Source organism: Rhinolophus hipposideros (assembly GCF_964194185.1).
Source record: "Rhinolophus hipposideros genome assembly, chromosome: 6".
Classification (NCBI taxonomy): Eukaryota; Metazoa; Chordata; class Mammalia; order Chiroptera; family Rhinolophidae; genus Rhinolophus; species Rhinolophus hipposideros.
In genome coordinates this window covers 79,435,934-79,450,575 of record NC_138052.1, presented here as the reverse complement: position 1 = coordinate 79,450,575, position 14,642 = coordinate 79,435,934, and the positions used below count along the sequence as shown (strand labels likewise).

The 14,642-nt window shown below is 33.3% G+C and overlaps 1 protein-coding gene across 4 annotated transcripts in view; it reads left to right on the top strand.

The window, feature by feature from the left end:
* The window catches only part of ERBB4 (erb-b2 receptor tyrosine kinase 4), a 1,057,350-nt gene that overhangs the window by 511,546 nt on the left and 531,162 nt on the right, over nucleotides 1-14,642 (top strand). The window lies entirely within an intron of this gene.

Sequence of the window (14,642 nt, the reverse complement as noted above, 5' to 3'; positions counted from 1 at the left end):
GTAAGTGGTACAGAGCATAGAGAAGAAGTATATAAATATCATTTATAAAACATGAAATGGCACATTTTGTGAAAGTTTCTTGGAGTCACACGTCAGACACCATCCCCAAAATAATTAGAACCCTCCACTGCCCACCAAAAATGCTAGAATGGAAACGATTGAGTAGAACTACCCTGGAATAAAATACAATGCAACGACTTTTCCATGAAACATATGTCAAATCCTATTTCTCTGTAAATAAGAAGATGTGGGTTATACTGCTATGTAAATGCCTTATTAGCTGAAAGTGTAAATCACGGGCCCTATTTTTCTAGAAGGCTTTCATCATGCATATTAAAGACAGAATTATCCACCCCACCTACAATGTTGAGATCAGGCAAAACCTACAATACTTAAAGATATTAAGTCTGAATTAGGAAACACAACTTTATATTAACTAATACTTGATACTAGATTTTTTTTTTTTTAAACTGGTGGGATATGCTATTAGGTTATTCTTCACAAATTTATCTAAAACAAAAGCACTACATGTAAATATGTTCCAAAAGAATCAAATCTAAGAGTTTTTAGTGTGAACTTATTTCACTATAATTAGCAATGATTATCTTTAATTGTTTCCTGCTTCTTTTTCATTCTTTTAAAAATTTTACTGGTTGATTTACTTTGATTTGAGTCAGGTTTTCATTGGTTATTATGGATTTGGGTCTGCTTCCCACTGGTTATTGAGTTTTTCCTCTGCTGAACCTGTTTCTATCTGATTATTTGAGGGTTCCCCTGATGTGAAGTTGATGAAAACCAAGTAGGGGGCATCCAAATTGAAAAAAAAAAAGTTTACAAAAATTCTCAAGCCATTGTTGAAAGAATGGTTTAGCAACTGTGGACATTGACATTGTATTTTTTCTAATACTTATTTGTGATAGCCAATATGCATGTCAGAGTTTTACTAATTTTTCTTTGTTTAGAAGATGACACACTAGTTCAGAGTTTCTAGGAATGAAAAATCTAAATATAGATTTTTATCTTTGTTTAGTGAATGCTCTATAATAGTATAAAATATATAGACACAGTTAACTATTAATAAATGGGTTGTGTTTTCATAAGATGTGTAGATTTCAGAATTATCAAACAGCGCTGTGACCATGCTTTGCAGAATTATCCAAGGTCAGGGAAGTCAAGGTCAAAAGGTCTCAAGTAATGCATGTGGAAGATTATTGTAAAGGGAGAAGGATCATCCTCCTGTTGGAAATGTTAGACACTGGAATGGAGATAGGGAGAGACCTGGAATGAGTTTAATAGTGATGGTTGTGGGCACTCCCCTCATTGGAGTAGGTGGATTGAAAGATATCCAGGGAGCTTCAAATTAGGTGAGGAAGAAAGACAAATAATCACACAATTTTTTGAAAAGTATGACTGCCACTTGCCAAGTGATAAATGGAGGGTCTCTTGAGAAGGAACTCCAAGAAAGGAATAGATCTGTGGGCATTTCAGGGAGAGAAGCTCCAGGCACAAAGTTGGGAGTGGAAGGTTGTATGGGAGTTGATCATTCATCTGCTTTTGTAAGACTTTTCTTGTTTGCCTTCAAATCCCTACTATGGGTTCCAACTGTATCCTAAGGTCAATGGGTAGTCAAGACTGAAGACAAGAAATGGATTTGCATGTGAGAAAAATATTTCCATTGGCAGTGGAGTAGAAAAGGAAGAAATAATATTTTAAGGGGAGAACAAGTTATAAGGAACAAGTTAGGTATCAATAAAGGGTACAAAAGACTCAATGCTGTGGTCATTTATTTACTCAACTTTCAGTCATGATTTATTAAAAGCCATCTATACTTTTAAGAATTAAGTACCCTGTTAATTATGTATTTAAGAGTTAAGTTTACTGTTGATTATTTCAAAACAGAAAGAATAGTTGGAGTGTATGGGTTTATTTAGAAAGACAAACACATTGGGTCTCCATGTTCAAATGAGATGGAGTGAAAGATGGGTGTAGAAGCCATAGAGAAAGGTGGACTGGACTGTGTTTTAGGGCTGAACTGTGTTAGGACTGGACTGTGTTTTAATCCTGGCTTTGTCATTTACCAGTTGTGTTTCCTTGGATAAATTACTTACCTTTTCTGTGTTTTAGTTTCTTTGTTAGTCAAATGGTGGTAATAATAGTACCTATCTCAAAGTTATTTTAAAAATTAAGTGAATTAATATATATTGAATGTTCAAACTATAGGACTCAATTAATTGGTTTGTAAAAATGTTAGTCATTATTATTGTTATTGAGCAGGCAACAAGGAAGTTTTTTTCAAAAATAACATTCATATTTGTCACATATTATAAGAAATAAAGTAGTTTTGAAAATGGATAACTGCTTTTTGATTTATCAAGAAATGATAAGGATCATTTATGTTTTTAGAACCCTATAAACTGAGATCATTTTATAAGCTACTGAAGTGGTGGAAAAATTATCACACTTATATGTCATTTAATAGAAACTTAACAAAGGGAAGTAAATAATAAATGCTTATTTGAGAGAAATTTGAAAAGATTATATATTTAAAATCTAAGAAAGATCAAAACATACTCTTTGTTAAATTGATTTTTCTAAAAGCTATAGGTTCTCATTTTTTATTGATTAAAAAAATATATTATTTAACAGACATCTTCTCCGAGCCTATCAGGGATTAAAAAGATTAAGACACTATCTCTCACTCCTGAGATTCCACAATTTCATGAAGTAGAAAAATACAGAAATAAATAACTACAAGCTGTGACTTTAGGTAAATTACTTACCTACTGAGAGCAGTTTTTTAAATCTAATTAAATGAAATTTTATACATATATCTATATATACATGTTATATACATATATGCACATAAATATAATATATGCATATATAATATGTATACAGTTATATAAAAATCATTATATATTAAGTTGATATCATGCCTGTGTATGTATTCAGTAAATCATAACATTTTTGTACATTAGATATAACTAACACTATAATTAGTAGATTATATATATATATATATATATATATATATATATATATATATATTAATATGTATTAATACCACATAATACAAGTGGTCAAAAGTATTTAAAGGGACACAAGGAATGTAAATGCTAATGGATAAAAGATTTTGAGTATAGTCTAGAAGTGTAAGTGCATGAGAGTAAGTTCATTAGGTGAAGAAGAGAGGGAGGTGATTCTCACTAAGGAGACAGAATGTTCAGAAGCATGGAAAGAAAAAAAAAATGTCAAGATTGTTTTCACCTGAGTTTGAGACACAAAATAGCTGATTTTCAGTATTTATTATTAGGAAAATAGATATATTTAGATCTGTCTGCTTTGCTTGTAATTTTCACAATAATCACTGATTAATTTTAATCAGAAAAAATTTAAAAAAGTAAATAAGGATAGAATGTGTTTTTTAATGGCCTTCAAGCAGATTGCTAGGTTTCCTCTGGTAATTTTTGTCACCTTTGAATTGTCAGAATTGCATGCACCATAATATTTGTAATCTTTAGATTATTTTGGGTGGGAGAGAATGGTTGATGGGTAGAGCAAAACTCATAGTTCAAAGCTTCTAATTTAATAGGACCCAATACTTTTCAGAAAAAAAAGTCAATATTTGATCAATGTAATCATACTCTAAAGATACCATAGCATGTGTCTAAGTATTTGCCCTCTATTTATAATAGCACAAAGCATATATTCTCTCATGTTTTCTAGGACATCTATGTGTGGATATCTGTGTAACATTTTGAATAATGCAGATTTAATTATCCAATTTCAGTTTAAGTCATTTTTACATATCCTATTTCTAGTTGAAGATGAGTATTTGCACGAATAATTTTGTTTTAAAGCGAGTTGTTTTGAACTACATTCCAAGCAGGTAAAAGTAGAGTTTGCAATGGAATTATACTTAAAACCTGAACAGCACTAGTGGGTATCACTATAATAATAGTTTTAAGATGTGGTACAGGAAAACCCAAGCTCGTTAAAACCAGTGCAGTAGGGATGGCTGGGTACAATTCAGTCTTTTGCCATAAGGAACCATTCCAATGGTTTTAAACATTTCCTTGGCATTACAGTTTGCTTGTAGAAGATGATGAAAACCTAGCTTCACAAAAGGAGCTTTTACATGGGTAAAAACTTCAAATAGAATGTTTCTTATAAAAGCAAGTTTCCTTATTTAGTTTTTAAATGCTTTGCTACTATTGAATGTTTTTGTTTTTGAAAAGATCTCTTTGCTTTCTATCACCAGTTATGCTTCATCTCTCATGAAAGCAAAATCACTTTTACTATTTAGAATATATAATATATACACAAGTATGTAGTGTTAAAAAATAAAACTTATTTATGCATATCTTGATCTAATGGGGTAAAATCTTCAGAATTTGAGCCATTAATTTTGTCTATGTTAACATTATCCTTAACTAAGGATTGGAATTAGATTTTTTTTTTTTTTTCTTACTGAATTCTCAGTAAAGAATTTAGCAGTCTGCTTATAGAGAGAATCATTTCTTGGGATTGAATTATGTGGTTAATGATGCAATGCGAAGAATTTTCCTTGTATTTTTGGATTATTTTCTTCAAATTAGGGATAATGAGTTTATTGAAGACCCAAATGAGATAATGCCACCTCTGTGAAGCCTACCTGATTTTAAAATACTCACTTTATTCCAATCATCTCTTCTGATTGGCCAAAGCTCCTTAGACACTATTTCATGAATTATGAAATAGTTGCTTCAGCTTCATTCCTTGAGTTCAGGCCCTTCGCCTAGGTGTCTTTTCCCTATCCTTTACGTCACCTATCCTAGGTCCTCAGTCTTTTATTGCATACAGATGACTACCTGTGTTTTCAATGAAGCTTAGATTATTTTGAGAGTTTAAACATGGAAGAGCAAGTTTTCACTAAAATGTTTAATTGCCTCTATTAGAGAGGTTCTTCATCACAGATATAACTAACACATTAGTTTCCTTATCCGTAATATTAAACTAAAGCTGCCTGGTGTTTCATTTAGAATTTAGAAGGGACAGTAGGTGAGAAAGGACTACCAATCCAGTTTAACATATAATTATTTGTTACATGGAAATTGGAAATGATGAAAACAATTTTGATTATGAATAAGGAACAAATGACTTTAGCTGAAGCCTTTAATATTTTTGCCTTGACATAAGGAATTTGTCTTTCCAATTCCTCTCTGTCTTTAATCCAGCCTCTCACACATACTTGTGTTAAGATAAGTAAGCAGAAATCCAAGGATGACGTTGATGTTTCACATTGTGCTTCTCTCTTTCAATAGTCCTAAACCTTAGTACCACCAAAATAATGTGATATTCTCTGAATATGCTGTAGTTTCTCATATGTCTAGGTCATGGCAAACTCTTTAATGCTCTTGTAGAAACCACCTACATATTAAGTTTTCAGAAAGCAGTTCACATATCACCTCTGAGAAATCTTCCTGTACAGTTACGCACTGCTGTCTCCTCTGTTTCCAGAGCATTTAGTGTATATCTTTTATCAAATTCGATCAACATTGTTTGCTTTCTGTCTGCCTCACCAACTAGCTAGTGAACCCTCTGACAGAAGGACATACTTGCTTTCTTTCTGTGTTTTATCATTTCTTTCCCTTCCTCCAACATGAATAGTTTCTCATAAAATATTTCCTAGATTCATTAATAGCATTCTTATCATAAAATAAGAATTTTCCTTGTATATATATATGTGTGTGTGTGTGTGTGTGTGTGTGTGTGTGTGTGTGTGTGTATATAGCATTGCCAACTATTTCCTGTTATCTTTTATCATGCAGATAATGAAACAAATAATTCAAGAAACATTTATCGGATACCAAGCAATGCACTAAACCTGACTTTTACTAGACTGAGAGTATTAATACAACAATATTGACAGTGATGGACTCTTGGTTCTTACTGTGTTCTGCTTAATTAGGATGTAAAGCTCCCTCAAAAGTCTTGTCTACTTATATCTGGGAGACCCCAGAGATGTGTCACAGAGGCTGGATAGGTTAACATTATTCTATAATCTTCTACTCTGACCTTTCTTTGTTAACCTTAGCTGTTCTTAAAGCCACTTGAGAAATGGCATCTCGCAAGTGCTATTTTGGCCAGCATCCACCTTGACATTGATGAGTGTAAGTCAAGAAAGTTTTTTCTGCAGTGTTTCCAAAGTAATAAATTTTGGACCATGAACGTTCATTAAATCCAAGTTGTGTTCCACATAGAAACGAGGAAAATGCTATTCCCCACACTAAGTATCATGTTTAGTTACTGTATTCACTTCCTAGAGCCCCTGTAACAAAGTAACACAAACTGAGTGGCCCAAAACAACAGAAGTTGATTCTCTCATGGTTCTGGAGGCTAGAAATGTGAAATCAAGGTGTTGGAAGTTCATGGTCCCTTCAAAGGCTCTAGACTTGAATCCTTCCTTGCTTCCTCTAGCTTTCGGTTGTTGTTGACAATCCTTGGCATTCCTTGCCTTATAGATGTGTCACTCCAATCTCTGATTCTGTCTTCACATTGTCTTCTCTGTGGCTGTGTCCCTCTGTCCAAATTTGTTTCTTCTTATATGGATGCAGTCATTTTGGATTTAGGGCTTACTCTCATCCAGGTAATGTCATCCTAACTTCTTTAAATCTGAAAAAACTCTATTCCCGAATGTCACATTCACAGGTTCCAGTGGGCATGAATTTTGGGGGGACACTATGCAACGCCAAGTACACCTACCCAGGCCCTAACATTAGAGTGGCTTATGACACATCCTTTTACTTCATCAGTGGAGCTCTCCTCTAATTCTTTATCTGGACTAATCACCACTATGTTCCTTAGCCATTTTCAAAGATACAAAATTTTCTTCTGCAAAATTGTAACAACAACAGCAGCAGCTACAGCAGTCACCATCTTGTTTTCCTGCAAATGGGCACACCAACTGAGTGTTCTCAGACCAGTTAGATTTGAGACTTCTTCTGCCTTACTAGTTTCTGAGGACTAAACCATGAATAATATCTCATCCCTGTCTTCAACCTGTCTTGGTCTAGTAGGGGAGCAAGAGGGTTAATTAGCAATGTGATAAATGCTATAACGGAAGTCTCAGGATTCTCCATGAGCCCATAAGGCGTTTAATCCTGCCCAGGTCCTCCCCAACCTGTGAATGTGACCTTATTTGGAAAGGGTCTTTGCAGATGTGGTTAAATTAAAGTTGTCAAGAGGAGATCACACTGGATTATCTAGGCAGGCCCCAAATCCAAGACACACAGAGAGAGATTTCAAATGTGGAGGAGAAAACCATGTGAAGATAAATGCAGAGATTGGAGTTATGCAGCCATAAACCAAGGAATACCGAGGTACTAGATGTTAGAAATGGCAAGAAATGGTTCTTTTTTAGAGGGTACATCACCTTGATGTTGACCTTCTGGCCCCCAGAACTGTGAGAGAATAAATTTCTGTTGTTTTAAGCCACCAAGTTTGTGGGTCTTGTCACAGCAGTCACAGAAAACTAATGCAGCTGTCAAATTAAAACCGTTTTCAAAATAGTCTATTGCCATTGGCCTAAAGGTGTTAAAAGTTGGTAGTAGGACATTAGTTAGATGAGAATTCCTAGGCTCTGTTTAGGATTAGACTTAAACCTGGAGACGTAGCAATGAATTGAGCTCCTCATTCCTCTCAGTCAACCACACTTTCATTAACTCCTCTCTTCATTGAAGTTTATAAGGATTAAATTATCAAGTATAAATAAGATAAGCAAACAGGGTCTGTTTTATTGAGAACAATTTATAAATGTTAGCTATGTACTACTTACTACCATTAACATTATTAGTATTAGCACATATAGTAGTAAAACTGTATTTCAGCAAATCTGAAGCCATTCATTTGAGGTTATTATTTTAGGTAATAAAATTCTCCTAATTAAACTGTGATACTATAGTACTTATCACCAATTTTAGTATGCATCCCAATTTCTGTGTTGTTAAAATATGAAGAGATGGGCAAATTAGAATTGATTAAATACGGTGTTATTTCAATGAGTTCATTGGCAATGGAACTCTCCTTTTCTCTTTTAAACTGGCAAGATTCATAAATCAGGGGACTACTGTCATAAGATAGTTTTTGTTTGGCCAGTCAATCCAGAGAAATTGGGTACAGGCAGCATGATATAACATCTTGCATCTTAATGTTTCTAAGCCACAAACTATAAGCCAGGGGCCAAACAGTGCTCTATAATGAATTATTTGACTACCTTTTTAGTTTTAGAATTAAAATAAATTCAGGTTAAACTTGATACTCTTTGGTATTGTTTCATATTTCAGAACTTCAAGGTGAAGTTTAATTTGAGATATATTAATTTGAGATTTTTAGAAATTTATTGTTATTTACGGAAGCGTTTTATAAAAACTTTTACAGGTATAATTTAATGAGACAGATTAAACTTCTTTATGTATTAATTTCAAAATGCTCAAGTTAATTTTTCTAGAATAGAGAATAGTTAGAAAGATTCTGGGACTTATTATCTTCTAAATACCTCCCAACACTATTTTATCACAACACATTCAAGTAATATTCTCTATGGTGCCATTGGTTAGGTAATAATTTTTGATCATTCATTTTCCAACTTCAGTCAGTTTATAATGCTTGTTTAAATCAAGTTGACATTTTTCTTTTTTCTTTTTTTTGCCCCCAGAGGCAGGTCATATTTTTATAGAACCACTTCTTTTCCATTTTTATATGTAGGTTTTCCTTTACCTTTAATGGATGGCAAAACATAAACATATATAAAATAAAATTTGGCTCAATAACCTGAAAAACATTTTTTCATGTTTAAGAGCTATTTTTATATATTTTGCCACTTATGTTCATCAGGTATTGTTGCTATCCTATAAGAGGCTCTTCTGAACTTCATGTGCTATTCCTCCAAAATCTTTCATCTCCAGGCTTATGTATCTTCTGTTCTCATGGCTTGCAAAATTGTCCCAAAATTCATTGTCTGATCAATTTATGCTCAGCTTAGTTATCACCTCTAGGAAGCCTCCCTTGATCCTCTTGAGCACCCATAATATATTCTCCATACCGACCTACTATCACAGAACATTATATTGTAATTTCCTGTTTACAGTTCTTAGTCATACGGACTCTATCTTATCATTTCTTTTTTTTTTTTCATAAATTTATTTATTTATTAGTTTCAGGTGTACAAAACAAGGTAATACTTAGACGTTCATCATCCATATCCCTCACACTGTGAACCCCCCTCCCCCCATCCACCATCCCTCCGACCCCACACCGAACCATCACATTATATATATAAAATTATAGTTGGCATTCATTAATGTCCAGCCTCTGGTGTCCAATGCCATGATCAGGTATCCACAGCATCCCTGAGGTGGTCTCCCAAATAGGACGCATGCCCATCGGATACCCAACAAAATCTCCACAACATTATAGAATACCTTCCCCAAATTAATTTTCAAAAAAAAAAAAAAAAAAAACAAACCCGAGGCTTATCATTTCTGACTAGAACTTTGTAGATATCCAATAAACATGTATTTGGATGTTGAAATAAATGGATTTATTACCCAATGTGCCATTACAGTGCTCTAAAAGGTGGTTATTTAGATGTCTCACCTCTGCCCTGTCACGGCTACATGTTTTCAAATTCTGCTTTATAGTTAACTCCAGGTAGTGGACATGACTTTGACTCAAATGTTCAAAAGCCTTTCATGCTTTGTAGAAGTTTTTCTTTAATTTTGAACTCAAATAACTATATATGTTAATGTCTCTGGTGTGTTTTACTTACTGAATTGAAAGCAATAGATTTTTCTGTAGTTGATAATTTAATATGAACCTCCTGAAGCTAATTCAATCACATAGTCAATGTTGAGATGGCATATATTAGAAAAACAACAATTAGGCAATATTCAAAAGAAACATTAAGTAAGGACCTATGAGAAGTAGGGAAAATAAAATAATGAAAAGATATTCCAGACTTCTATCTTTCTGTAAAGATGAAATATGGTTTGGTTAAACAATTCAATCTTGAAGGGAAAGATAAATAGTGTATGTGGAATATCAGTTGGGCTCAGAAGGGAATGGTCTTAGAATACATGTCAATTATTTTTTATTAGTTTCAGGTGTCCAAAACAATGTAATAGTTAGACATTTACACCCCTCACAAAATGATAACCCCCCATCTACTACCCCTATGACATCCTATATAGCTATTACAATTCCATTGACTGTATTCCCTATGCTGTACTCCACATCCTGTGACTATATATATATATATATATATATATATATATATGTATCATATATATCTATATCTATATATCTATATCATATATATATACACACACACATATATATATGTGTATATATATACATATATATATATATATATATATATATATATATATATATATATATATATATTTAATTATAGTTGACATTCAGCATTATTCAACTTCAGCTTCAGGTGTATAGCACCATGGTCAGGCATCTAGAGAGCCTATGAAGTGGTCTCCCTAATAAGTCCAGTGTCCATCTGGCACCCTACATAGTCTTTACAACATTATTGATTATATTCCTCAAACTGTATGTCATATCCCTGTGACAATACTGTGACTACTGATTTGTGCTTTCTAATCCCTTTACCTTCTCCCCCATTCCCAACCCCCTCCCGTCTAGCAACCATCAGTTTTTTTCCCCCTATATCTCTGAGTCTATTTCTGCTTTGTTTGTTAATTTATTCTGTTCTTTAGATTCCACATATTAGTGCGATTATATGGTATTTGTCTTTCTCCATCTGACTTATTTCACTTAGCATAATATTCTCTCGGTCCATCCATATCATTGCAAATGGTATTAAGATTTCATTCTTCTTTATGGCCGAGTAATATTCCATTGCAAAATGTACCAGAGTTTCTTTATCCAATCGTCTATTAATCGATGGGCATTTTGGTTGTTTTCATGTCTTGAATATTGTGAATAGTGCTGCAATAAACATATGGGTATATATATATATATATATATATATATATATATATTTGAATTAATGTTTTAGATTTCTTTGGATTGATAAGCAGGAATGTAATTGCAGGAATGATAAGCAGGAATGTCATAAGGTAGTTCCATTTTCAATTTTTTGATGTACCTCCATATTGTTTTCTATAGTGGCTGCACCAATCTCCACCCCCACAACAGTGCACGAGGTTTCCCTTTTCTTCACTTAATAAATCAGCACTTATTATTTGTTGATTTATTGATCATATCCATTCTGGCTAGAGTGAGGTGGTATGTCATTGTGGTTATTTGCATTTCTCTAATGATTAGTGATGTTGAGCATTGTTTCATACGTCGGTTTGCCAGCTGTATGTCCTCTTCAGTGAAATGTCTCTTTACGTCCTCTACCTATTTTTTTATTATTTTTCATTTGTTTTTTTTTTTTTTTGGTGTTGAGTTGTATTAATGTAAGTTTTTTTTCTTACATAAATTTTGAACATTAAGCCCTTATTAGATGTGTCATTGGCAAATATCTTCTCCCATTCAGTAGGATGCCTTTTTGTTTTATTGATGGTTTCTTTTGCTATGAAAACTTTTTAGTTTGTTATAATTCCACATGTTTATTTTTTCTTTTGCTTCCCTTGCCTAAGGGGACGTACCAGTAAAAATATTACTAAGGGAAATATCTGCAAATTCACTTCCTGTATTTTCTTCTAGGAATTTTATGGTTTGGGTCCTACGTTTAAGTCTTTAATCCATTTTTAATTTATTTTTGTATAGAGTGTAAGAAGGTGGTCCAGCTTCATTTTTTTGCATATGTCTGTCCAGTTTTCCCAACACCCTTTATTAAACGGACTATCTTTACCCCAATGTAAATTATTGCTTCCATTGCCATAGATTAAATGAAATTAAAGGTGTGAATTTATTTCTGAACTCTCCATTCTGTTGCATTGATCTATGTGCCCGTTTTTATGTCAATACCATGCTGTTTTGATTACTACAGCCTTGTATTATGATTTGATGTCAGATAGTGTGATACCTGTCACTTTGTTCTTATTTCTTAAGATTGCCATGGGCATTCGGGGTCCCTTATGGTTCCATATTGGTAATTTGATAGGGATTGTGTTGAATCTATATATTGCCTTAGGTAGTGTGGACATTTTTGCTATGTTAATTCTTTCTATCTGTGAGAATAGTATATGTTTCGATTTATTTGTATCTTCTTTAATTTCTCTCTTTAATGTCTTATAATTTTCTTTGCACAGGTCTTTGCTTCCTTGGTTAAATTTATTCTTAAGTATTTTATTGTTTTTGAAGCAATTTTAAATGGGATTGTTTTCTTAGTTATTCATTCTAATAGTTTGTTATTGCTTTATACAAATGTAACTGATTTCTGAATATTAATTTTGTATCCTGCTACTTTCCTAAATTTATTTATCAGTTCTAACAGTTTTGTGGTGGAGTCTTTGGTATTCTCTCTATAGAGTATCATATCATCTGCATATAATGACAATTTTACTTCCTCCTTTCCAATTTAGATGCCATTTATTTCTTTTTCTTGTCTGATTGCTGTGGCTAGAATTCCAGAACTATGTTGAATAAAAGTGGTGAAAGTGGGCAATGCTGTTCTGTTCCTGATTTTAAGGGGAGTGCTTTCAACTTTTCCCCATTAAGTATGATATTAGCTATGGGTTTGTCATATATGGCCTTTATTATATGGCCATATATGTTGAGATATGATCCCTCTATTCCCACGTTGCTCAAAGTTTTTATCATAAATGGATGCTGGATTTTGTCAAATGCTTTTCCTGCATCTATTGATACTGCCATATGATCTTTATTCTTCATTTTATTAATGTGGTGTATTGTGTTAATTGATTTGCAGGTATTAAACTGACCTTGCATATCAGGAATGAATCCCATTTGGTCATGGTGTATGATCTTTTTAATGTATTGCTGAATCTGGTTTGCTAATATTTTGTTGAGGATTTTTGCATCTAGGAGGTCAGACAGTTAACTTCAAGGACTTGTTACAATAATGTTGCAAACCTTTTTGCTATCAGAGAGATTATTCATTGTGAGTTTGTATCAACTGGACAAACAGTTAACCAAGATTACTATTTGGAAGTGCTGAAAAGGCTGTGTGAAAAAGTTAGATGACCTGAACTTTTCACGAATGACTCATGGCTTTTGCATCACAACAGTGCACCAGCTCACATGGCACTGTCCGTGAGGGAGTTTTTAGCCAATGAGCATTTAACTATTGGAACACCCTCCCTATTCAACTGATCTGGCTTCCAATGACTTCTTTCTTTACCCAAAGATAAAGGAAATATTGAAAGGAAGACATTTTGATGACATTCAGGACATCAGATCTAATGGCTATTCCATAAAAAGAGTTCCAAAATTGCTTTGAAGGGTGGACTAGGTGTTAGCATCAGTGCATAGCTTCTCAAGTGGACTAATTTGAAAGTTACCATAGTGATATTTAGCAGTGAGGTATGTAGCACTTTTGCTAGGATGAGTTTGTGAACTTAATTGTCAGACCTTGTATATTCATTAAGGATATTGGACTGTAGTTTTATTGTTTGTGTATTTGTTTGTTTGTTTTATAATGTCTCTCTGGTTTTGGGATCAGAGTGATAGTGGCCTTGTAAAATGAGCTTGGGAGCTTTCCCTCCTTCTGAATTTTTTGGAATAGTTTGAGGAGAATAGGTAGTAATTCCTTTTTGAATGTTTGATAAAATTTACCTGTGAAGCCATCTGGTTCAGGGTTTTGTTAGTTGGGAGCTTCTTGATTACTGATTCAATTTCATTGGTAGTAATTGGTCTGTTCAGATTTTCTGTTTCTTCTTGATTTAGCCTTGGAAGATTGTATGCTGCTAGAAATGTATTTGTTTCATCCAGATTGTCTAATCTGTTGGCATATAGTTACTCATAGTATTTTCTTAAATGTTTTTGTATTTCTATGGTATTTGTTGTCACTTCTCCTTCATTCCTGATTTTATTAAATTGGGTCCTGTCTCTCTTTTTCTTGAGGAGTCTGGATAAAGATTTGTCAATTTTGTTTATCTTTTCAAAAAACCAGCTCTTGGTTTCATTGATCTTTTGTATTTTTAAATTAATCAATCAATTAATTTTTTTGGTCTCTATTTCATTTATTTTCACTCTGATCTTTATTATTTCCTTCCTTGTACTCCCTTTGGGCTTATTTTGCTGTCCTTTTTCCAATTCCCTTAGGTGTAAAGATAGAATGTTGATTTGAAATTTCTCTTGTTTTTTTAGGTAGGCATGCATTGCTATGAATTTCCCTCTTTGGACTGCTTTCACTGCATCCCACAGATTTTGGATTATTGTGTTTTCATTTTTGGTTGTCTCAAAGTAACTTTTGATTTCTTCCTTTATTTCATTGTTGACCCATTCGTTATTTAATAACATGTTATTCAGCCTCCATGTGTTTGTGTCTTTTCCGGCTTTCTTCTTGTAATTGATTTCTAGTTTCACAGCACTGTGGTCAGAGAAGATGCTTGATGTGATTTCAATCTTCTTAAATTTATCAAGACTTGTTTTGTGGCCTACCATGTAGTCTATCTTGGAAAATGTTCTATGTGCACTTGAGAAGAATGTAT